Source organism: Petaurus breviceps, unplaced genomic scaffold, assembly GCF_028583685.1.
Source record: "Petaurus breviceps papuanus isolate PSGF00001 unplaced genomic scaffold, PetGlider_PUasm1.0 90792, whole genome shotgun sequence".
Taxonomy (NCBI): Eukaryota; Metazoa; Chordata; class Mammalia; order Diprotodontia; family Petauridae; genus Petaurus; species Petaurus breviceps.
Window position 1 is genome coordinate 8,872,756 of NW_027187347.1, and position 22,743 is coordinate 8,895,498.

General features: G+C 39.6%; 1 long non-coding RNA gene across 1 annotated transcript in view; it reads left to right on the forward strand.

Annotated features, from left to right (window-relative positions):
- LOC138147399 (uncharacterized) overlaps positions 1–22,743 on the forward strand; it is a 137,943-nt gene that overhangs the window by 70,241 nt on the left and 44,959 nt on the right. The gene's annotated exons all lie outside the window — the stretch shown is intronic.

Consider the following 22,743-nt stretch of genomic DNA (forward strand, 5'->3'; position numbering starts at 1 on the left):
TATGTTCTTATGTTCCCCCATGTCCTAAAAATTCTATGACTGAGAAACATGGCATCACATTTAGAAACAAAATTAACCTTTTCAGAACAAAAGCAGGTATCATTCTCTTGATATCTCAAAATAACAGATGTTATGAGTAGATGCAAGGGACAGCTAGGTGGCTGATTGCTGATTGCTGAACCTGAAGTCAGCAAGATTCATCTTCCTGAGTTCAAGTCTGGCCTCAGACATTTACTAGCTTTGTGAGCCTGGGCAAGTCACTTAATTCTGTTTGCTTCAGTTTCCTCATCTGTAAAAGGAGATGGAGAAAGAAATGGCAAATCACTCCAGTATTTTTGCCAAGAAAACCCAAAATGGGGTCATGAAGAGTCGGATACGACCGAAAAATGACACAACCACAGAGATAACTTTGTTTAATGATTTCCTGATTATTAGTGTCAAAAAAGCACAAATTAGTAAAAATAATAACTTTCCAAAGGTGTCCACCACTGTCATAGAGACATAGTGACCAGATGGAAAAGATGTTCCTCATGGATCAGGTTGTCTGGAAACTCCTGTTGTTTATGTCATTCCCCAGATTGCCTCAGGGGCCCCCTTAATGAAATCCACAACTACTTCAAAAAGACTGGCTAAATAATCTACCCAGAAAATAAATAAACAAACCGAAGGATGAAGAAGGCCCACCACCCAAACATTCAGCTTTTTAGATAAACAATTGAGTTGCCTCTTCAGAACAAATCTGGAGATGAAACAAATGGGATGTTGAGGTCCCTTAAACTACAGAATTATATAATGTTGTCATTCCGCAAGCATCCTTCATTATCATTCACCTTCTGCTTGAAATGGCAGGATCAGTGATCCAAAATCCCCTCCCTCTACCTTCCAGGTTCTGCTAGGAGTCAAAGAATAAATATAATCCCTGTTTCACATGCCAGCCCTAATACATATTGGAAGATAGTTATCATGTCGGACATAAGTCTTATCCTCTCTGAGATAAACACTCCTGGGTGTTCTAACCAATTTTTACGTGATGTGATGTTGATACCTCTCCCTATTAGGACCGGCTTTCTTTGTCCATGCCCTGAATTGAACACTTTATCCAGATGTGGTTTAACAGAGACAGTATGCAGTAAGACTACACCTCCCTTGTTCTAGACACCATCCTTTTATTAATATAGCCTATAATCAAATGCCCTCCTTTTCTTCTTTGCCTCCGTTAAAGTAAAAACCCTACCTTGTAGGATGGAAACTCAATCAAATAAATGCTGGGATGGTTGAGTGGGTGTGGAAAGTGGGAGACTAAAGAAACAGAGGTGGCAAATTAACACTACCGTTATAATTACTGCTACTAGCTGCCATGGTATGCCAAAAACTGGCATCTCTATTTGAAAGACAGGATGTGGTCTCTGAGAACCTTCTTTTTCTTTAAAAAAAAAAAAAGGGGGAGAAGACACATCGTGAGAGATTGTATCAAGATGGCAGCCCACACACAATTCAGTATTGTTCTCATTTAAACTCTTCATGCTAGACAACTCAAGAAAAGTCTTTCCTAAGATATACAGGCAATGGGGTATAGAAATCTATCTTGCCCAATAAGAAAGCAAGGGGAAGGGGGAAATCAGGGGAGATATAAGAGAGGGCAGACTGGAGGGTCAGAGTCAAGATGGCAGAGTAGAAGCAGGACCTCCCTACTGCTCCAGCTTCCACCTTCCCCAATCCATGTAAAAAGGGGATAAACAAACTTTGGAGCTGCAGAACCCACAAAATGACACAGAGAAGCTAACCTCCCACTGAGGACAGCCTGGCAGGCCAGCAGGAATTGGTCAGCACAGCTCTTTGGGAGCTGAGCCCAGGCCCACCCGAGGCTTTGGCCCTAGGGTGGGCCTGACCAGCCACTGGCCCAAGGGACTCCAGATCAGCAGCAGCTGTGGCCATTTCCAGATTTATCAAGACATAGATGCGAAGGACCAAGTGAGAGGTCAGTGCAGTCTGGACTTTGGGAGCCAGTAAGTGGGAGTGCGTGGCTTTTGCCCCTGGGGCAAGAAGCCGTTGAGACTACGGGCACAGACAGCCAGCGCCATGTGGGAGCTTCAGCTCCTGGCCTGCAGAGTGTAGGGGAACCAAGCACCAGTCTGGGGGGTCATAGCTCTTGCTTTAACCTGCTTGGATCTGGATTGCAGTCTAGGGTGGAGGTACTGGGGTGTGTGTCCAGCTTGCCAGAGTGTGGGGAGACCTCAGAGAGGGCACCCATCTAATATCTCTGGCAGCTGAGAAAACCTCAGCTTTGGGGAGGAAAGCTCCCCTGTCTGGTGGCAGAGTCCAGCTGTGGCAAAAAGCCCAGGGGTCAAGTGACTGAGGGGCGACATGACCAGGCAAAGGAAACAAAGCAGACAGAAGACTCCAGCATTAGACTCCCTTTTGGGGGACAAAAAGGAGCAAAGCATGGGACAGGAAGAAGACAGTGAAGTCAGAACTCCTGCACCAAAAGCTTCAAAGGAAAATATGAGCTAGTTACAGGCCATAGAGGACCTTAAGAAGCAGATAAGAGAAGTGGAGGAAAAATTGGGAAGAGAAATGAGAACAGTGCAAGAAAATTACGAAGTGAGAGTCAACAGCCTGACTGAGGAAAATAATACCTTAAAAAATTGACTAACTCAAATGGCAAAAGAGGCTCAAAAAAGCAATGAGGAGAAGAATGCCTTAAAAAGCCGAATTTGCCAGATGGAAAAAGAATCTCAAAAGCTCACTGAGGACAATCATTGCTTCAGAATTATATTGGAGCAAATGGAAGCTAATGACTTTATGAGAAATCAAGATGCTATTAAACAGATCTAAACAAATGAAAGATTAGAAGGCAATGTGAAATATCTCATGGGAAAAACCACTAACCTGGAAAATAGATCAAGGAGAGAGATTTAAAAATTATTGGACTACCTGAAAGCCATGATCAAAGTAAGAACCTAGAAATCATCCTCCAGGAAGTTCTCAAAGAAAACTGCCCTGCTGTTTTAGAACCAGAGGGCAAAATAGAGGTTGAAATAATCCACTGATCACCTCCTGAAAAAGATCCCAAAAAGAAAACTCCTAGGAATATTATAGCCAGGTTCCAGAATTCCCAGATTAAGGAGAGAATATTACAAGCAACCAGGAAGAAACAATTTGAATATTGTGGAAACACAATCAGGATAACCCAGGATCTGGCAGCTTCTACACTGAGGGATCGAAGGGCTTGCAACATGATATTCCGGAGGTCAAAGGAGCTGGGATTAAAACCAAGAGTCACCTACCCAGCAAAACTGAGTATCATGTTTCTGGGGAAAATATGGTCATTCAGTTGAATAGAGGACTTTCAAGCATTCTTGCTGAAAAAACCAGAGTTGAATAGAAAATTTGACATTCAGATACAAGAAGCAAGAGAAGCATGAGAAGGTAAACAGGGAAAAGAAATCATGAGGAACTTATCAAAGTTGAACTATTAACATTCCTACATGGAAAAACAATAATTGTAACTGATGAAACTTTTCTCAGTAATTGAAGGGAATAGAAATATATATATATATATATATATATATATATATATATATATATATATATGTGTGTGTGTGTGTGTGTGTGTGTGTGTCTATATATGAGGGTATATGGGCATGTGAATACATATGTGAATGTGTGTATATATGTGTACAGGTATACATAGATAGAGGGAACAGGACCAATGTAACAGGAAGGGATGATACTTAAAAGGTGAAATTAAGAGGTGAGAGAGGAATATAATGAGAGGAGATGGAGAGAGACAGAATGGGGTAAACTATCTCATACAGAAGAGGCAAGGGAAAATAGTTACAATGGAGGGGAAGAATAGGAAGGCAAGAGGGAATGGGTCAACCTTATTCCCGTTGAATTTGGCTTGAGGAGGGAGTGAAATACACACTAAATAGGGTATCTCACCCTACAGGAGAGTAGGGGGGGAAGGGGATGAGAGGGGGAATGATGATAGGGAGGGCAGGCTGGGTGGGAGGGAAGTTGGAAGCACCCACTTTTGAAAAGGGACAGGATCAAAGTAGAAAATAGAATAAGTAGGGGATGGAATAGGAGGGAGGGAAATATAGTCAGTCTTTTACAATATATCTACTATGTTATTGTTTTGCATTAGCCACACATGTACAACCTATGCTGAACTGCTTATCTTCCCAGTAAGGGTGGGAGACAAGGGAGGAAGGGAATGAATCTGGAATTCAAAGTTTTAAAATCAAATATTCAAATATATATATAATGTTATTAATACTATTTTACATGTAATTGGGAAATAAAATATACAGGCACTGTGGCATAGAGATCCCCTGGAAAAGTTGAAAGGGGTATGGCAGAAAATATGGGAGAGAGCAGATTGGAGGAGGGGACATCCTGTGGGACTGCTATTTTGGGGCATGGGTAGGGGGAAAACTGGGAGAAAATTTGTAACTCAAAATCTGGCAGAAATGAATGATATAAATCAGAATTTAATAAAGCATTTGAAAAAAAGAGAGGGAAGACTGGGGGGAAAGGGTACAGTATGCTTGTTATCTTGGGGTGGGAGTTGGGGAGAGATGGAGAGAAAATTTGGAACTCAAAATCTTGTGGAAATGAATGTTGAAAACTAAAAATAAATAAATAAAATAAAGAATCACAAAATCTCAAAAAAAAAAAAAAAAGAAAAGCACTTCCCAAAGTTGCTAACTATAGCCAGAAGTGAATAAATGTTTAGCTACTTGACTTGGAGTCAGGAAGGATCTGGGTTTGAATTCTGCCTCTGACACTTTCTAACTCTGTGACCGCTAAAATATTCAGAGGTGACCAAGTAAGAGCTTACTTTGTTTTATGTGACCAGGAGCCTTGAAGGTAGGGATTTCAGGTTGGAGTGTGATATCTATATCTATACACACATAATATATATATATGTATATGTACATATACAATGTGTGTATGTATATATATATATATATATGAATGTATATGTATAACTAAGAGGTCCACTAGATAGGGTGGCTTGCATGGAGTCAGGAAGACCTAAGTTCAAATCCAGCCTCAGACACTTACTAGATGTAAGACCTTGAACCAGTCACTTAACCCTGTTTGCCTCAGTTTCCTCATCTGTAAAATGATCTAGAGAAGGAAATGGCAAACCACTCCAGCATCTTTGCTAAGCAAACCCCAAATGCTGTCGTGAAGAGTTAGACATGACTGAAACAACTACAAAACAATGACAACATATATATTAGACAGTAAGAACTACTGCCAGGATGTGATATTGAATCCTAATTCTAATAGCTATTATTAGCTATTAGAGAAGAAACTAGGCTAAACCAGGCTAAAAAAAAAAAAATAAAACATCTAAATTTTATGAATGAGTAGTATGAATTCATCCAGGACTGCGGGGGTGGGGTGGGGGATTAAAAGTAGAAGGGAGTTCTCAGATTCAGAAAAATACTACAGTCCTCTCAGCTAGGCATACAACTACTGCTGTATTAAAATGCCTAGCCATAGGAATTTTTTTTTTGGAGGAGGGAAGGCAGAGCAATTGGGGTTATGTGACTTGCCCAAGGTCACACGGCTAGTGTCAAGTGTCTGAGGCCAGATCTGAACTCAGGTCCTCCTGACTCCAGGGCTTGTGTTCTATTTACTGTGCCACCTAACTGCCCCTTAGCCATAGGATATTAATTTTCTCATCCCTTATTAACTAAATATTTTCAAGTATAAGTCTATTAAAGGGTTTTCTTCTTTTCTCCCTTTACACACAGTAGAACACTGGGCACCCAGGGGTATATAGTCTCTCTCCTAATCTTATTCTCATTCCAGTCAAGTTTCCACATAATTGGGAAGGAAAAAAAAAATCATCCTCCTGTTGCCATCATCTTGTTGACTTCCAGGAAAGGGGCTCAGTGTAACTGTGGCTGGTTAGATCTACTTAAAATGGCAAATTTAGCAAAGTTGACACTTCCAGCTTTCTTCTTCAATGCTACTCATTTCCATCTATTAGCATGGATGCTGCTTTCTATTAACCCCTGTGCTAAGATGTTGACTGACAAAGATTAAGGTGTTTGTTGTTGAGTCTTTTCTACTCTCCCGTGACCCCATTTGGGGTTTTCTTAGCAAAGATACTGCAGTGGTTTGCCATTTCCTTCTCCAGCTCATTTTACAGATGAGGAAGCCGAGGCAAACAGGAATAAATAAATGCCTTGCCCAAGGTCACACAGCTAATAAGTGTCTGAGGCCAGATTTGAACTCCTGTAGTCCTGACTTCAGGACCAGGGCTCTGATCACTGTGCCACCCCATTTGGATCTTAATAAAATTTGACTCTTAAGAACAAAAACACCTTCTAGACTCCAAGCTCTAATAATAAAGCATCAAGAAATTTCATACCAAAGAAGAATGATACTTTTTGGTGAGAGACCTTCCCAGTTACCCTGAATAATTATGAAACTGAAGATTGGAAGATATCTCAGAGGTAACTCAATTCAATTTCTATCAAAAACATAAATCCTGTCTCTAATATAGATCCATAAAATTTAGAATTTGAAGGGACTTTTGAGACAGTGCAGGCCATTTCCCTCATTTTATTGTTGGGAAATCTTAGCTCTAGAGAAGACATTTGCTCAGGATTACACAGGTGAAAACTGGGTTTCAACTCCAGTGACTGTTGCTTTTGCCACTGCACTATACTGCCCCAACATCCATTGCAAAGGGTCAGCCAGCCTCTGTTTGAAGACCTCTTGTAATAAATCATTCTTTATCTCTCTTGCACAATTCATTGGAACCAATGGACATACCAATGAGTAGACTAGGGAGGGGATACTGGCACATTGCCATCATAAAAGATGAGCTGCATGAAACTAGTTATTATTCACTTCACCTATTTGCTCCCCCTTAATTTTTTCCTTTTTATACTCTGTTAAACCCCCTGACTTTGGACAATCCCTATGGATTCTTTGCAATTCCTGCTTCTACTTCGAATTGATTAATCCCAGGAACTCTGGTGTAACCTTGCAGGTCATTCAGCTTCTCTCCCATGACTCAGATCACACCATCTTTCCTGAGCAGGGTTTTCCTTTAGCATGTTTTCACTGCTAGATATAATGCTCTCCTCTACTGTATGCTTTGTCTTCCAGTCCAGGAAGAACTTACAAAATTAGTTTAATGATTTAAACGACATTTGGAACCAATGATTTTTTTTTTTTAAGTTCATCTTTAGCTGCTTTATTCACAGAGGTAAATGTTTCTCTTGAGCCCTGAATTGTTTTTTTTTATATTCCTTTTGTCATGTTTTTTTTAATTTAATTCTTTAATTTATTAATTTGTTTGTTTCCTTTTAGTTTACAGTATTCAATTCCACAATTCCTTGAATTTCACATTTTGTCCGCCTCCTTCCCCTCCCCCCCATGGCGTCTTATAATCAAGTATAGGATCTGTAAATACTTTCACTTTATACAATGGTCAGGTTATAAGGATAGATTGTACCAGCTGGAATGAAAAATGGTAAAGAGGACATAAAATCAAATAAGAGAACGAAAAAGATCAGGTATTTTGCTTCCACCTGGATATAAATTTAGTTCTTTCTAGTTCTTTCTCTGGATGCACGTTTTTCTCTCCATCATGCGTCTTTTGGGATTGCCTTATATCCCTGCATTGTTGAGAAGAGTCCAGTCTATCAAAGTTGGTCATCGCACTTACGTTGTGTCTGTAATTGTGTACAAATTCCTCCTGGCTCTACTCTTCTCACTCAGCATCAGTTCTTTTAAGCCTCTCCAGGTAAATATGAAGACCGCCTGCTCCCCATTTCTTATAATGCAATAATATTCCATAACATGCATATACCACAACTTGTTCAGCCATTCCCCAATTGATGGACACCCCCTTAATTTCCAATTCTTTGCCACAACAAAAAGAGCTGCTATAAACATTTTTGTACATATGGGTCTTTCTCCCATTTCTATGATCTCTTTGGGATATAACCCTAGGAGTGGTATTGCTGGATCAAAGGGTATGAAAGTATTTATAACTCTTTAGGCATAGTTCCAGATTGCTCTCCAGAAAGGCTGGATCAGTTCACAACTCCACCAACAATGCATTAGTGTTCCAGTTTGCCCACATCCTCTCCAGCATTTGTCATTTTCCTGTTTTGTCATCTTAGACAATCTGACTGGTGAGATGTGGTACCTCAGAGTTGTTTTGATTTGCATTTCTCTGATCAATAGTGAATTAGAGCATTTCTTCATGTGCTTATAGATAGCTTTAATTTCTTTCTCTGAAAACTGCCTGTTCATATCCTTTGACCATTTATCAATTGGGGAATGACTTGTATTCTTATAAATTTGACTCAGTTCTCTGTATATTTTAGAGATGAGTCCTTTGTCAGAGACATAGGTTGTAAAGATTCTTTCCCAATTTCCCACCTCCCTCTTAATCTTGGTTACATTGGCTTTATTTGTACAGAAACTTTTCAATTTCATGTAGTCAAAATTATCCATTTTACATTTTATAATGTTCTGTAATTCCTGTTTCGTCATAAAGTCATTCCCTCTCCACAAGTCTGATAGGTAAACTATTCCTTGTTTTAGCAGACTGCTTACAGTATCAACCTTTATACCTAGATCATGAACCCATTTAGACTTGATTTTGGTATATGGTGTTAGATAATGGTCTATGTCCAGTTTCTGCCATACTATATTCCAGTTTTCCCAGCAGTTTTTGTCAAATAGTGAGTTCTTATCCCAAAAACTAGGACCTGGGGGTTTATCAAACAATACATTACTGTAGTCGTTGACTTCTGAATCTCGTGTGCCTAATCTATTCCATTGATCCACTCCTCTATTCTTAAGCCAGTACCAAGTAGTTTTGATGACTGCTGCTTTATAGTACGGAACCAATGATTGTTGTATATGCTCACCTTTAAAAAACAGGACTTTCAGTTAGTCAGAATGACTGATTCTGCCAAGGCATAAGGCATATTCAAAGCTCTGCATATCATAGCCTTGATGGTCCTGTTGAGTTACCTTTCTCCCTGCAAACCATTTATCTGGACAAATCTAATTGTGACTGAAAAAGTAAAGGAGGAGGAGAGTGGAGCTCTGTGACCAGATAGCAAGGGAGAGATTTGGCTTCATGTGAGACCTTATGGTTTCCCTGGACTGTATCATTAATCACCGGCACTACCTATGGTTAGGGTCAGGCCAGGGGTATTGCTTTGCCCATGCATAATGGAGTAGCGATTCTCCACGCTGAGAAATAAGAATTCAGTTCCATTCAAAAAATTTTTATTGAACACCAGATGTAGTCAGGGTACTTTACTATGGCCTGGGGAGATTTTTTTTTTTTTTGAGGAGGAAAGGGGCCTGTACCAGTGATGACATTAGTTTAAGGACTCCCAGTGAGGAAACTTCCTCTATTAATATGAATCAGGAAGTTTAAATAATTGATGTCTTCTGCCCTTAGGCCTTGAAGTCTAGTATACAGTCATATAAAAACCATGCCCTAGCCCCATTATATATACCCTGGGCCTCTGTACATCTCAGGATGATTCTTTCTTATAATTAAAAATTAAACTTGTAAAAGTTGCAACAATCATTTTATTTTCAAATACTATCCATACCTTGATCGCGTTATCCAAATCCCAGTTTTTGACCTAGGGTAAAAATAGAATAGGGAGGGAACTAACATGCTTTTCTAACCAGTTTTCAATGTGAAAAATACTTTCAAGAAGTTGAGTGAATATTTTTAAAGTACCTTTTTATTGATTCTTTCATTTAAAAAAAATAACCATGATGTCCCCCAGTATTTTTCTTTCTCCTCCCAGAGTCATCCCATGTAACAAATGGTGTTTTTAAAGATAAAAGAAAAAGAGGGGAAAATCAGCATAAATAATCAATATATCTAAAAAGTCATGGATTTAGATCTGGGTGACTCTGGTTCATTGAGTCCAACCTCCTTATTTATAGATAAGGCAATTGAGGCCCAGAAAAGTCAGGTGACTTGTCCAAGGTCACCCAGGTAATTAGTAACAGAGCTAGGGATTCAAACCAAGGTCCTCTGACTCTGACTCTTCCACCATCCCCAATATACTACTGACCCTACATATATTGGAATGTTTTATTATCACAGCTTCATGAGAGAGACAAGGCATTTCCCTTTTATCTCAGGGAAGTGAAATATTTTGACCAAGGTTGCACAGATAAGCTGGTAGGATGCAAACTACAACAACCAAATTATTATTCAGTGTTTTTCCCACTAGAAGACACTACTTCTTCAAGAGTAAACATAGGTTAGGAGTCCTTCAAAGGAGCTCTGTGATCAACTTGATGAGTTTATGGGCTAACTGTCTTTGTTTGTTTTGGACTTTGAGAGCATCTCATAGGCTCATGGTTCAATTCAATAAACATCTATTCAGTCTCTACTATGTGCTGGGCACTGCGCTAAGCACTGGGGATACAAAAAGAGGCAAAGGACAGTTCCTGCCCTCCAGGAGCTTATAGTCTAATGGGGGAGTCAACATGTAAATAAATATGTACAAAGCAAACTATGTACAGGATAAATGGGAAACAATTAAGAGAGTAAAGGCATTGGAATTAAGAGGAGTTGAGGAAAGAATCTGGTAGGAGGTGGGATTTTAGCTGGGACTTAAAGGAAGCCAGGGAGGTCTGTAGCCAGAGTGAAGGAGGGAGAGAATTCCAGGCCTGTAAGTGGGGGAGTGGGGAGAGGTAGCCAGAGAGAATGCCCCAAGCTAAGGGCACACCAAGGTCATCTACTCAAACTCTTCTCATTTCACAGATGAAGAAACTGAAGCCCATGGAGGTTAAATGATTTGTCCAGGGTCACATAGGTCATAAGCATAAGAGGTGGCATTTGATTCCAGATCCCCTGACTCCAGAACCAGTTTCTTTTCAACTGTGTGACTCAGTGGAGTATATGGACATACCCATTAATACCCCATTGAGAAGACCAAAGATAACCTTCTGATTAAGGATTACTTATAAGGGACATACTGGTTGTCTTAAAAAACTATTGTGGAAATGTTGGTCTTTAAGAAGCAGAGTCATTATGTTGAAGTCAGAGTTAGGAGAATGGTTTGGGTATGAAAGAATTCACATAGACCTTCCCTTTAGCCATTAGGAACTTTGTTATGTGAAACAACACAGGTCTCCTTAGCAAGAAAGCTAAATGATGGGTGGCTAGGTGGCACAGTGAATAGAGCACCAGCCCTGGAGTTAGGAGGACTGGAGTTCAAATCTGGCCTAAGACACTTAACACAAAAAACTAGCCATGTGACCTTGGGCAAGTCACTTAACCCCAATTGCCCTCAAAAAAAAAAAAAGCTAAATGAGACACTGATATTTGGGGAAGTTATGCTTATATAGAGGTTTCAAAATGATGATGTAGTTTTAGAGGTTTTTATGGGGGTTAAAAATTAAAGATGGGGCAAGAAAGGATTTTATAACATAGAATGAGAGAGACAAAGGGAATTCTTTATGGTTTAAAGACTTAAGGACAGGACAAGGGGACACAAGTTAAAGATTAAAGGATAGGGGGTTCACAGGATAAGGGAGACAGCAATTCTTTTGATACAGGTTAAGAATAAGTTTTATGGTACTTCAAGATAAGGGGGAGAGGATTTTCAAGTTGTAGAATAAGCTATGGGGCTACACAAAGTACTGGAAAAGCAACTCAATATTCTTTTTAACCTTGAGGACTCTGTTTATATACACATCAATTACATGCTCAAACCCTATTGCCCTTTTAGTTCCTGTCTCCTCCCCCCCACACACACACACTTTATGTTCTGAGAGAGCAGCAGAGCTAGGAGCCCATCTAGGTCCTAGGTCCCATGTGGGACCTACACGTGTTCTCACCTATAGAACCTGAGATAATAGCTCCTGAAACCCAAATTCCTGGTCCCATCCTTGAAGAAGCATGGTATAGCTTCTCCGCTGACTGGGAAGCTGTAGGAAAGAAAACTATGTGGCCAAGTGGTGAAAGTTTTTGAACCCAAGTCTCCTGGAAGGAGGCAAGGAAGTTCTGGTGTCCTTGCTATTCCACAAACACTCCCTCTCAGCTGCAAACATGTTCTCTGGCTGTCCCGCATACCTAGAGTGCTTACTTTCCTCATCTCTGCCTACTGGCTTCTCTGACCTCCTTTAAGTCCCAACCAAAATTCCATCTTCTACAAGAAACATCTCTTAATTCTAATGCCTTACCTCTCTTAATTATTTCCTATTTATCCTGTATATAATTCATTTGCACATATTTATTCCCTTGTGGTCTCCCCCATTAGATTGTACCATCTTTTGCCTCTTTTTGCATCCCTAGAATTTATCCCAATGCCAGGAATATAAGTAGGTACTCAATAAATGTTTATTGACTACTGAGTATTCTGGGACAGTCTCCCATAACTCAAACTTCTCGTGAGAGAATTGGAATTTCCAGGACACTGCCATTCTCAGAGTTTCTATCAACACCAAGTTTGATCTACCCATCTATCAAAATAAGAGGGATGAAGCATTGACCTCTTGGAGAATAAGGAGGATCATATGTGGTCCCGGAAAACTGGAAGAATTGAAAGGATTCCTGTGTAGGAACAGCCTCTTAGTGAAGGAACAAGGCTGAATATGTGGTCCCTGAAACTGGAGAAGAGGAAGGAGAGTCTAAAGGAAGATATGTGATACCAAGAGACCTAAACAACGCTCTCCACTATGACAACGAGTTATTGGATAGTATAGGTCTAAGGTGAAGGGAATTGACTCTTCAGCAAACCCTTTCTGGAGAATTCATAAGCTTAGAGTAGGAACAAAAAGCAGTGCATCTTTGAGATAAAAGACTCCCTGGAATATCATACGAGAAAGCTGAAATTTATTTACTTTCTAAGGGAAGTCCAGATTAGGAGATGGCACTGAATCTGAGGGACTTCATGCATCCCTGGGGATGTTCCTGTGATTAAAGATCACCTTTGAGTGATGGCCATTGAGGTCCCTTCCCCCTCTAGATCTGTGATCTTGAATCATAGGAACTGGAAAAGAATCAAAGATCATCTGGTCCAACCCACTCATCCAATAAAAAGATTGGTTAGTTGTTAGTTGTTGTGCTTTGTTCTTGAAGAGGACCAAAATTACATCACTGTGTCCTGAGATAATTCAAAGGGAAGCAAGTCAGTTTCCTGAACTGGGCACTAGTAGACTGCCCAAGTTTCACAGGCATACAACAATGAGGTCAGCACAACGGCTCTGTAGACCTTGAATTTGGTGGGCAATCTAATACCTCCTCTTCCACACCTTCCTTCAGAGCCTCCCAAACACTGAGCTAGCTCTGGCAGTGTGTGTGTGTGTGTGTCAACCTTATTACCAATGTATATATACATCCTTGGAAAGTATACTGCCAAGATAAGTGAATTTATCCACAGTATTCAAAACTTCATTCGCTATAACTGATGGTTCCATGTATCGATGGTGTGGTGCTGGCTATTGGAGAACCTGTGCCTTCTTGGTGCTAACTGTGAGGTGAATATTAGCACAAGCTCCAGAGAGTCTATCCATACTTCATTGCATTGAGTGCGGTCATCTGTGAATGAAAAATTATGTACCAACTTTCCCTCCACTTTAGTCTTGGCTTGTAGCCTTTTCAGGTTAAATAATTTACCATCTGTGCAGTAGCTGACCTTGATGCCATCTTAGTCCTTATTGAAGGAGTCTGACAGCATTGTTGAAAACAGCAATCGAGATAGCCATTTATGGTCTCTGCCTTTGTTTTGACTCTGACACCAACCCTACTCTTTGGCTTTCAATTCTACTTGTTCCTACTCAGTATTATTGACTATACATGACCTACTTTTCTAGTTCCACAAATCTCTGAAGGTTTCCTGGCTACATACACTTTGAGTCATCCAGTAAGCCTGGAATTCCAACCCCCCCCCCCCCCCATCTCTCTTTGCATTTTAATTCCCTAGTGTTATGGTTGATGCTTTTAGTTTATGGTCTTCTCCACTCCAACTTCTGCTTTCTGCTAGCTTCAGAGAAACCTTAGGTCACAGCCATTTTGCATTCACTGCCTAGTTTAATCTTGTGTGTCCTTAAGTACCCACCACCTTGTGTCTTGACAGTAGGAATGATTACTGTCATGGATAATCATGGTCAGGAGTGGTGAAAAAGTCTTGGGCCAATAAAAATGGAAACAGGCCAGCAAACACTTAGAAATAAGATGAACCAATCTAGAGTATTTCTAGGAATTAAAAACAAACAAAAGGATAAAATTGTTAATTTTAATGAAAAGTTCTGCCCATCCAGGATGTTGAATTGTTCACCCAAATGATGTCTATTCACGTGCTTTGAGAGAATTTCAGAATTTCCTGTTGAGGATTGTGGTTTGAAAGGTTGGTTTGTATTCTGCCCATTCAAGGCCCACTTTCTTCCAGTTCAAACACAGATAGGAAAACACAAAACTGCCATGAATCAGAATAAGTTGATAAGTAATCTTTCCCCAATAGATTCCAAAACAATGGATAAGATAGGAGAGTGGGTGTGGATCCTCAGACTGACAGAGCTTCCAGGGGAGCTGGATCAGGGTTTCTACAAATAGAAACAGTTGTCCAAGGTCCTCCCTCATCAAATTATCTTGCATTTGTGTGCATCTCACATCCTTCTACCCCCAGGAGAATATAAGCTCCTTGAGGGCAAGGACAGTTTTGTTTTTGCCTTTGTCACTATATCATTTGCTATTGGGCTTGAATCTGGTAATGACTTAATAAATATCTGATATATTGAATTGAACTGAATTGGAAAGAATCACCAAACTGCCCTTAAATATGAAGACTAGCTAGGGAATTCAGAAAATCTGCCACTTACTGAGTACCTAGATGGCAAAGGCTATTAAACATTTAGAACACGTTGTTCTAGATAATGGGAATGCTAGGATGAAAGAATAAAGTCCCTCTGGGAGCATATAATTTATAGGCAGAAAAAAACATAAAACAAAAAAACCCACTATGGCATATTAGAAAATTATTAGGTATCAACAGAATAGGCTGAAAGATTCAAGGAGAGGGTGATCACTTCTGAATGGGTAACACCAGGGAAGAAATGGTACTTTGTTATGTGTTGTGTGTTATGGAAGAAATTCAGCTTAAAACAAAAAGATTTCAGTAGGTGGGGTTTCAGCAGCCTTCATTCCAGGCATGACAAATAGTATGTCAAATACACAAAGGAAGAGTGAAGGACAAGAAACAACATAGGGAAGAGGAAAGAAAACAGGTTTTAGAGACAAATTCTTTAGAAAAAGATCTGGAGACTCTCTCTCTGGATATAGCTACTTAACCTCTCTAGGCCTGTTTTCTCATCTATGAAATGAGAGGGCTGGACTTAATGACATTGAAGATGTCTGGTTTTAAACCTAAGCTCCAACTATTGAGATGTGAAGCATGATTGAAACAGCAAGTGGTTCAGGTTGACTGGAGTGGAACATAGACGACACGCAGGTGAATAATCTGAGAAAGGGCTAGGAAAGTAGGTTGGAGCCAGACTACGGGAGACTAGCAACTACTGGGGACCACAAATGGAAGGTAGACCCATTTGACATGTAGAAGTAAGGGATATGGTCATCATTCTGAGGTTATGCTGGAATCCAGCTATGGATCTAAGAGGTAGACTAATCACGGGCTCCAATTCTTCCAACAACAATCTTAGTGTAAATACTAATATCTTTCATTTCTTAAATCATCAGAATTTCTCCCTGTTTCTATCTCCCTCCCCCTCGCAGAGAACCATCCCATATAGCAAATAATATCTTTTTAAGGAAAAAAAGGAAAAGCAAAAAAAAAAAAATCAGCAAAACCTATCGATACATCAAAAAAAAAATCTGAAAATATATGTAATGGTGCACACCTGTGGACCTCCTATCTCTTCAAAGGAGTGGAGTAGGGGATCTTCTTACAGCCTTTCTTTGGGGCCATATACATTGTTTGCAATTTTGCAAAACTCGCTTTTTATTTTTGCGTTTGGGATTCTTTTCATTTACACTGTTGTACTCATTGCATGCATTGCTTTCTTGTCTTTACTTACTTCACCCTGCCTCAGTTCATGCAAATCTTTCCAATCTTCTCTGTATTCATCATATTTATTACTTCTTACAACATCACAATATTTATTCCATTATAACCATGTGCTACAATTTGTTTAGTCATTCCCCAATCAATAGCCATTCATCAATCCACAAACATTTATTAAATGCCTGCTGTATGCAAGGTACCATACTGGGAATACAAATAGAAACAAAAGACAGTCCCTGCCCTGAAGGATCTTACAATCAGAGACAAGAAACAAGCAAATATATACAAAACAAGCTATATATAGGATAAATAATAAAAAAATTAAAAGAGGAAAAGCATTGGAATAAAGAGAGGAGAGAAAAGACTTTGAGGTAGGTAGATAGTACAGTAGATTGAACATTGAACCTGGAGTCAGGAAGATTTGAGTTCAAATCCAGCCTCAGACACTTACTCTCTGTGTGACCCTGGGAAGTCATTTAACCCTGTTTGCCTCAGTTTCCTCATCTATAAAGTGAACTGGAGAAGGAAACAGCAAACCACTCTAGTGGAGAGTTAGTCATGACTGAACAACAACAGAAGGGAGGGCTTCCTGTAGTAGGTGGGCTTTCCTGGGGCCTTAGAGGAAACCAGGGAGGGCAGTAGTCAGAGTGGAGGAGGAGAGCTTTTCATGAACTGGGGACAGCCAAAGAACACGCCTGCAGCTGAGACATGGAGGCCTCATTTGTGCAACAACTGATAAGACAGTGTCACTGGATTGAAGAATACATTTGGAGAGTAAGGCGTAAGAAGACTAAAAAAGTAGGAAGTGGTAAGTTATGAAACCCTTTGAATACCAAGCCGAACATCTTGTATTTGCTCCTAAATGCAAGAGGAAACCACCTTCGTTTTTTTTGTGGGGGGAGAAGAGGGTGGGGAGGAGTGACCTGTGCTTCATGAAAACCATTTTAGCAGGTGAATGGAGAACGGAGGAGTGGGGAAAGATTTGAGGCAGGCAGACCCACCAAAAAAAAGTGCTTCTATAGATAATTTTGCCTATATTATGGGAGCATTTTCTGATGTGAAAAACCAAAGCCTTTTCAATAGGAATCCTAGAATTAGCAGGGGTAACAGTTCTGTCAGAAGGATACAAGACCCAGGTTCTGAGATAGCTTTGGCACCCATCCAGAGTTTCACCTGTAGTTACCAAAACCACTATTCTGTGCCCACGAGTGCTGTTTTTAATCTTCTTTTGTTCACTCCATGATATTAATGAGAAAAGGCCACGAATAGATTGTGCCCATTACTGTGCTCTCTTTTTCACGAATATACAATGAGAGAGTAACTATGGAGAGCTCTGGGACTGCAGGAGTTTGGGTGTGGAATTTCCTCCAGTGATGCAGGATACTGTGGCATATGCCTGTCTTAAAACTGATCATGCGACAAATACTTATGGAGTGCTTACTACATGCACAACAATGTGCTATGTTATATGAAAGCTCCAAAAATTCAATCCAGTGCAATCCAGAAGAGCTTATTAGGGAATATTAAGAAAAGATAAAAATAGTCTTGGTCCACAAGGAGTTTCATTTCATTTTACATTTTCATTTATTTTACATTTCATTTTACAAAAATCAAGACAAGGCCTCTGTCCTCAAGGAAATCATAAGGGAAGTAAGCTGTGCTGTGTATCCAGGAAAATTCCAATTCCTTTGTCTCGTATTCCAGGCCTGGAATCACTCAACCTTGTGGGACTGAGGCTGGACCTATAAGTCTATAATGAGAAATAAATTAAAAATTTTTATAATAATATAGAGGACCTAAGTTCAAATCTGGCCTCAGACACTTAACACTTGCTAGCTGTGTGACCTTGGGCAAGTCACTTAGCCCCGATTGCCCTGCCGTTCCCCCTCCAAAAAGACTATGTAAAATATGTATAATGTGTAATATGGTTTTTCCCCAAATAAGACCCTCTATCTCTCAGCTCCAGGCATTTTCTCTGACTGTCCCCAATGCATAATAATCAATATGATACTTGTAATGTGTAATAATCAATTCATGTGTAATAATCATTATGACATGTCCAATCTATACTAATAGATTAGATTTTGCAGAATTGCTTTTTCTAGTTTGTGAGTCAGACTCACAATGCAGCTTGAACTGATCAATCAGACCTTGACAAGGCTCACAATCACAGGCATCCTTCTGCCTGCATACCTGAAGTGAAGCAAATCAAAGATTGTAGAACCTGTTCCTGTCACAGAACCCTGGATGTGTACTTTAGGGGAGGTGATCACAACCCCTGAAGACTTGACGTCAGAATTATTTTATTGTGGGACTTATGGGTTTCTCATGGGAAACCACTAAATGGCTGTTTATAATCCACCTTCCCCCCCCTGCTTCCCCAGTTGTGATTAAGTATATAACCTGTGTTTTACTTCAGCTAAGAGAACATTGCTCATTTGAAACTGATTAATTAAACTGACTTGATTACTGGCACTCTCCTCTCTAGGCCTGCTTTGTTTGGCTTTCAGCGCTCTCAGGTTCCAGACTGACTTAGTAAAAATGTGGTTAACAATAATCACTTATGCTCATGTCATCTCCTCTTGCTAGACAAACTCCCTGAGGGTAAGGGTAGGAACAGAGATAAGACCTGGATTTCTTTTTTTTTTTTTGCTTTTTGGAGGGCAATTGGGGTTAAGTGACTTGCCCCAAAGTCACACAGCTAGTCTATGTGTTCAGTGTCTGAGGCTGGATTTGAACTCAGGTTCTCCTGACTCCAGAGTCGGTGCTCTATTCACTGCACCACTGAGCCACTTCCCCCTTCCCCTGGATTTCTTTAGGATAAGAACCTCCCAGATGAGGAAACCCTCTTTACTAATGCTGGTTGGCACCTTCACTTCAAATTATAGTAATAAAGAGATTAAATGACATAACCCATCATATGGTATGTGTCAGAGATGAGGTTTGAGCCTATTGTCTTTACTATCTAAATTTTGTATTTTTCTTGACACCTAGGATGGTGTTCTGCTGGTCATCTAGGTGGCACAGCGGATAGTGCGTCAGGCTTGGAATCAGGAAGACTCATCTTCCTGAGTTCAAATCCTACCTCAGACACTAATTAACTGTGTGATCCTAGGCAAGTCATTTAACCCTTTTTGCCTCAGTTCCTCACCTATAAAATGAGCTGGAGGAGGAAATGGCAAACCACTGTAGTGTCTTTGCCAAGAAAACCCCAAATGTGGTCATGAAGACATGATTGAAGAATGACTTAACAACAAAAGTGTTTCAAACACAGTAGGTACTTAATAAACATTTGTTGAACTAAATGGAAGACAAAAATATGAAATATTAACTAACAATATAAGACATAAATAATATAATTCAACATAAGAAATGCATTAAGGCACCAATAAATGTAAAAACATCCATAGCATATTCAGACAGTATTTTAGTCTGAAGTCCTTGGTCTAATCTGAAACAAGAAACCTTTATTTGTTTTTAACTATCAATTCCAAAAGTACCCATCACTGAAATCTTTTTACATCGTTCTTATCAAAAGCCTAATTAGCTTATAAATAGAGAGAGCTGGTCAGCCCACCAAAAGCTCCTTCATGAAGTGATTAAGGTAAGGATCAGACTAAGGGAAGGAAGGAGTCTCTGATCGATGTAAAAAATAGAAGTATTTCTTGAGCTCGACTTTAACCTGGCAGAAAAGAAAATCCTTAGAAGGAGTAGTTTAAAAAGGATTGAATGATTTTAGGAAAATGACACTCCAAAATGCACCAGTGTTTTAAATGACTATTGTTTTGCTTGATAAATCAATAGAGTTCATTAGAACTTTTTACCTGACCTCTTTGACTATTTTTTATCTTACTGTGGAATTTTCCCTTTCTTTAGGAATATTATCTATAATGACTCCAAAATGGATTGTGTTAGAGATTTTAAAAGGCAAGATAAATTTCTGTCCCTTTGTTTTATCTTTCTAAGAAGAGATGTTTAGAATTAGAATAATTTCATTCATAAACTATTGTCTTTGGTAGACTCTGGCAGTGCCTAAAGTACAGGGTACAGTGTTTTTCTTCTATGATTGAATGTTATCTTTGGACTCAGATTTCAATGCCCAGTAGAAGCCAGTATAATTTCTGTTTCCAAGACTTTCATAACTAAATAGAGATGAGGAAAATTTTCCTCAGAGAAAGTTTCCCCAACACAGGTTAGAGCTGCTATATGGGCCTTATTAAGGCTCATATAATCTAACAATTGGAAAACAAAGCCAAATCTGCCAGCTACAATAAGAAGTATTGGGGCATGTCTCTATCCATAGCCATGTTCATAACTACCTTGTATGTTACATATAGTAAGCCTTAAATTCTTTCTTAAAAGCCGTAAGTTGCCAACTCAGTCTGGGACCAAGATAGTTTTAGCTTTCCTGGACCAAGAAAGGCTCCTGAAAAGGAAAGGAACAAGTTTGTTCTGAAAGTAAGGGAGATCAGCCTAACCCTATAATAGGGTGACAGAGATGTTTTCTTTACTTTCCCCTTATCATTAGATAGCATATCAGGCTTCATTATCCATTATGAGTGAAAGGAAACTGAACTTTTCCTAGTTTCTGCAGGAATGTCATGAACCCCATGGTTCTCTGTCCAAGGTCTCCCATTGGCACGCAGTGATATTTATTTCCCATATATTGATGGATTGTTTAGTATATGTGCATTTACTTTGTGTTTAAATATATGAAGGTCTGTGGTGAATGCAGAATCATCTACATGGAAAAGCTGCTAACCTAATGAAATAGACACTGTAGAGCTTCAGGGGAGGCAGCAGAACACCAATAAGCAATGAGACAATTCAATGAAACTATTCAGGTTGCAACCTTAGGCCTAAAGTGAGGTCTAAAGCCAGGTTCCTAGTTGGGTGAGGCATCAATCAAGTTCTTACTGGTTGATGAATTTTTCTGAAGTCAGATTCTTCATCACTGACACAAGTATCTGGCTGGAAGGTCAGAGGGTGTTCCCCATTACTAACAAGAGTGTCTGACCAGAAGATCAGAGGGAAATAAGTCCTCTAAGGAAAGAGCGACCACTGTGCCTGAAAGATAGATGGCAAAAATGCAGAGCAGTCATATGGAATGTAGGAATTAGAACAGATTCCTTCATATACCAATGATATTTAGACCAAGTTCCTGCCAGACAATAAAGTACAGAACCAGATTCCTTATTCATCAAGATCTAAGGTCAAAGTTCCCCTGGGTGGGTAGATTTGAAATCTGGCTTTGATGATGGATCTGTGAAGGTAAGGTCATTACAGGGTACCCAACTTTGGAAAAGGGTGGAGGGACCTCAGAAGGGAAACATTTAAAAATTTTAAAAAGATCATTTAAAATTATTCTTGTCTCAAGAAAGACCAGCACTTATTTCACACTGTAAGTAAGGAGGATTTTGCTATTCTTTTTAAATTGTAGTTTCAAGGATCCATGGCCATAACGATCTCTAGTTTCCAGGTGCTAGATAATATGTCCCAGGCTCCTGATTTCTCATGATATCTCCACCATGGTTGCACAGTGAGATGTCGGGGTAACATAATGTGATTTTTACTATGCTTGCCCTGAGTGACAATATTGCTAAAGTTAACCTGTGAGGCTGTTGGCAATGTGTCTCCTTTGTCTGTTGCCCTATAAAGTAAGCAGACACTGAATGAGCCTATGCTAGAGAGAGAGGCTGTGGAACCCCAGTCCTCCTGTGTGCTTACCTATGAAACACACACTCACTGAGAAATTAAACCTTCCAATCCTTAGACAAATTGAATTGGAACGTCGGGTTAAAGTTTTCCAAAGAAGGATCCTTTAATATCAATAGACTTCTGGTTATGTGGACGATTGAGTGATTTGCCAGTGGGTAAAAATGCCCTTTTGGGGTTTTATGTTTGTCTGTGATAACAGGTTAAGCATTTTTTTCTTTCCAGTGGGTTCAAAAATCAGAGGAAAACCTCAAAAGCTGTTTTGCAATTTGCAGTCTTCAGTCTTATCTGGTGCTTTCGACCCCACCCATCAGATATTAGTTTTTAATCTTTTTTCTTCTCTACAACTTGGAGAAGGAAACATTTTTTAACTCTCAAAAAAAAAATAGCCTTGAGGAGATGTTAAAGGGAAAAAAAAGACAATATTTTTTTCTTTTTTTTTTCTTGGGAGGAAGAGTTTGTATTGTTTTACCACCAATAGAATAGTGGAGGACTGATTGACAAAATTTAATTGCCCAGTAAATTAGTAGAAAATTGACCTAAAAGGAATTAGAATAGATTATGTAGTAGAAGGGCAATAGTAGGAACAGCTAGATGAGGTAGGTAGAACTTTGAACCTAGAGATAGGAAGACCTGAGTTCAAATCCAGCCTCAGACACTAGTTATATGACCTTGGGCAAATTACTTAATCCTTGTTTGCCCAATCCACTAGAGAAGAAAATAACAAATCACTCTGGTATCTTTGCCAAGAAAAGCCCATGGACAGCTATGGTCCATGGTGTCACAAGGAGTCAGACAGAACTTAAGAACAACCATTGTAGTAGGTTTTAAAGAAATCAAATTACACAGAAAGAGAGACAGAGAGAGAGAGACAGAGAGAGACAGAGAGAGAGAGAGAGAGACAGAGAGAGAGAGAGAGAGAGAGAGACAGAGAGAGAGACAGAGAGAGAGACAGAGACAGAGAGAGAGA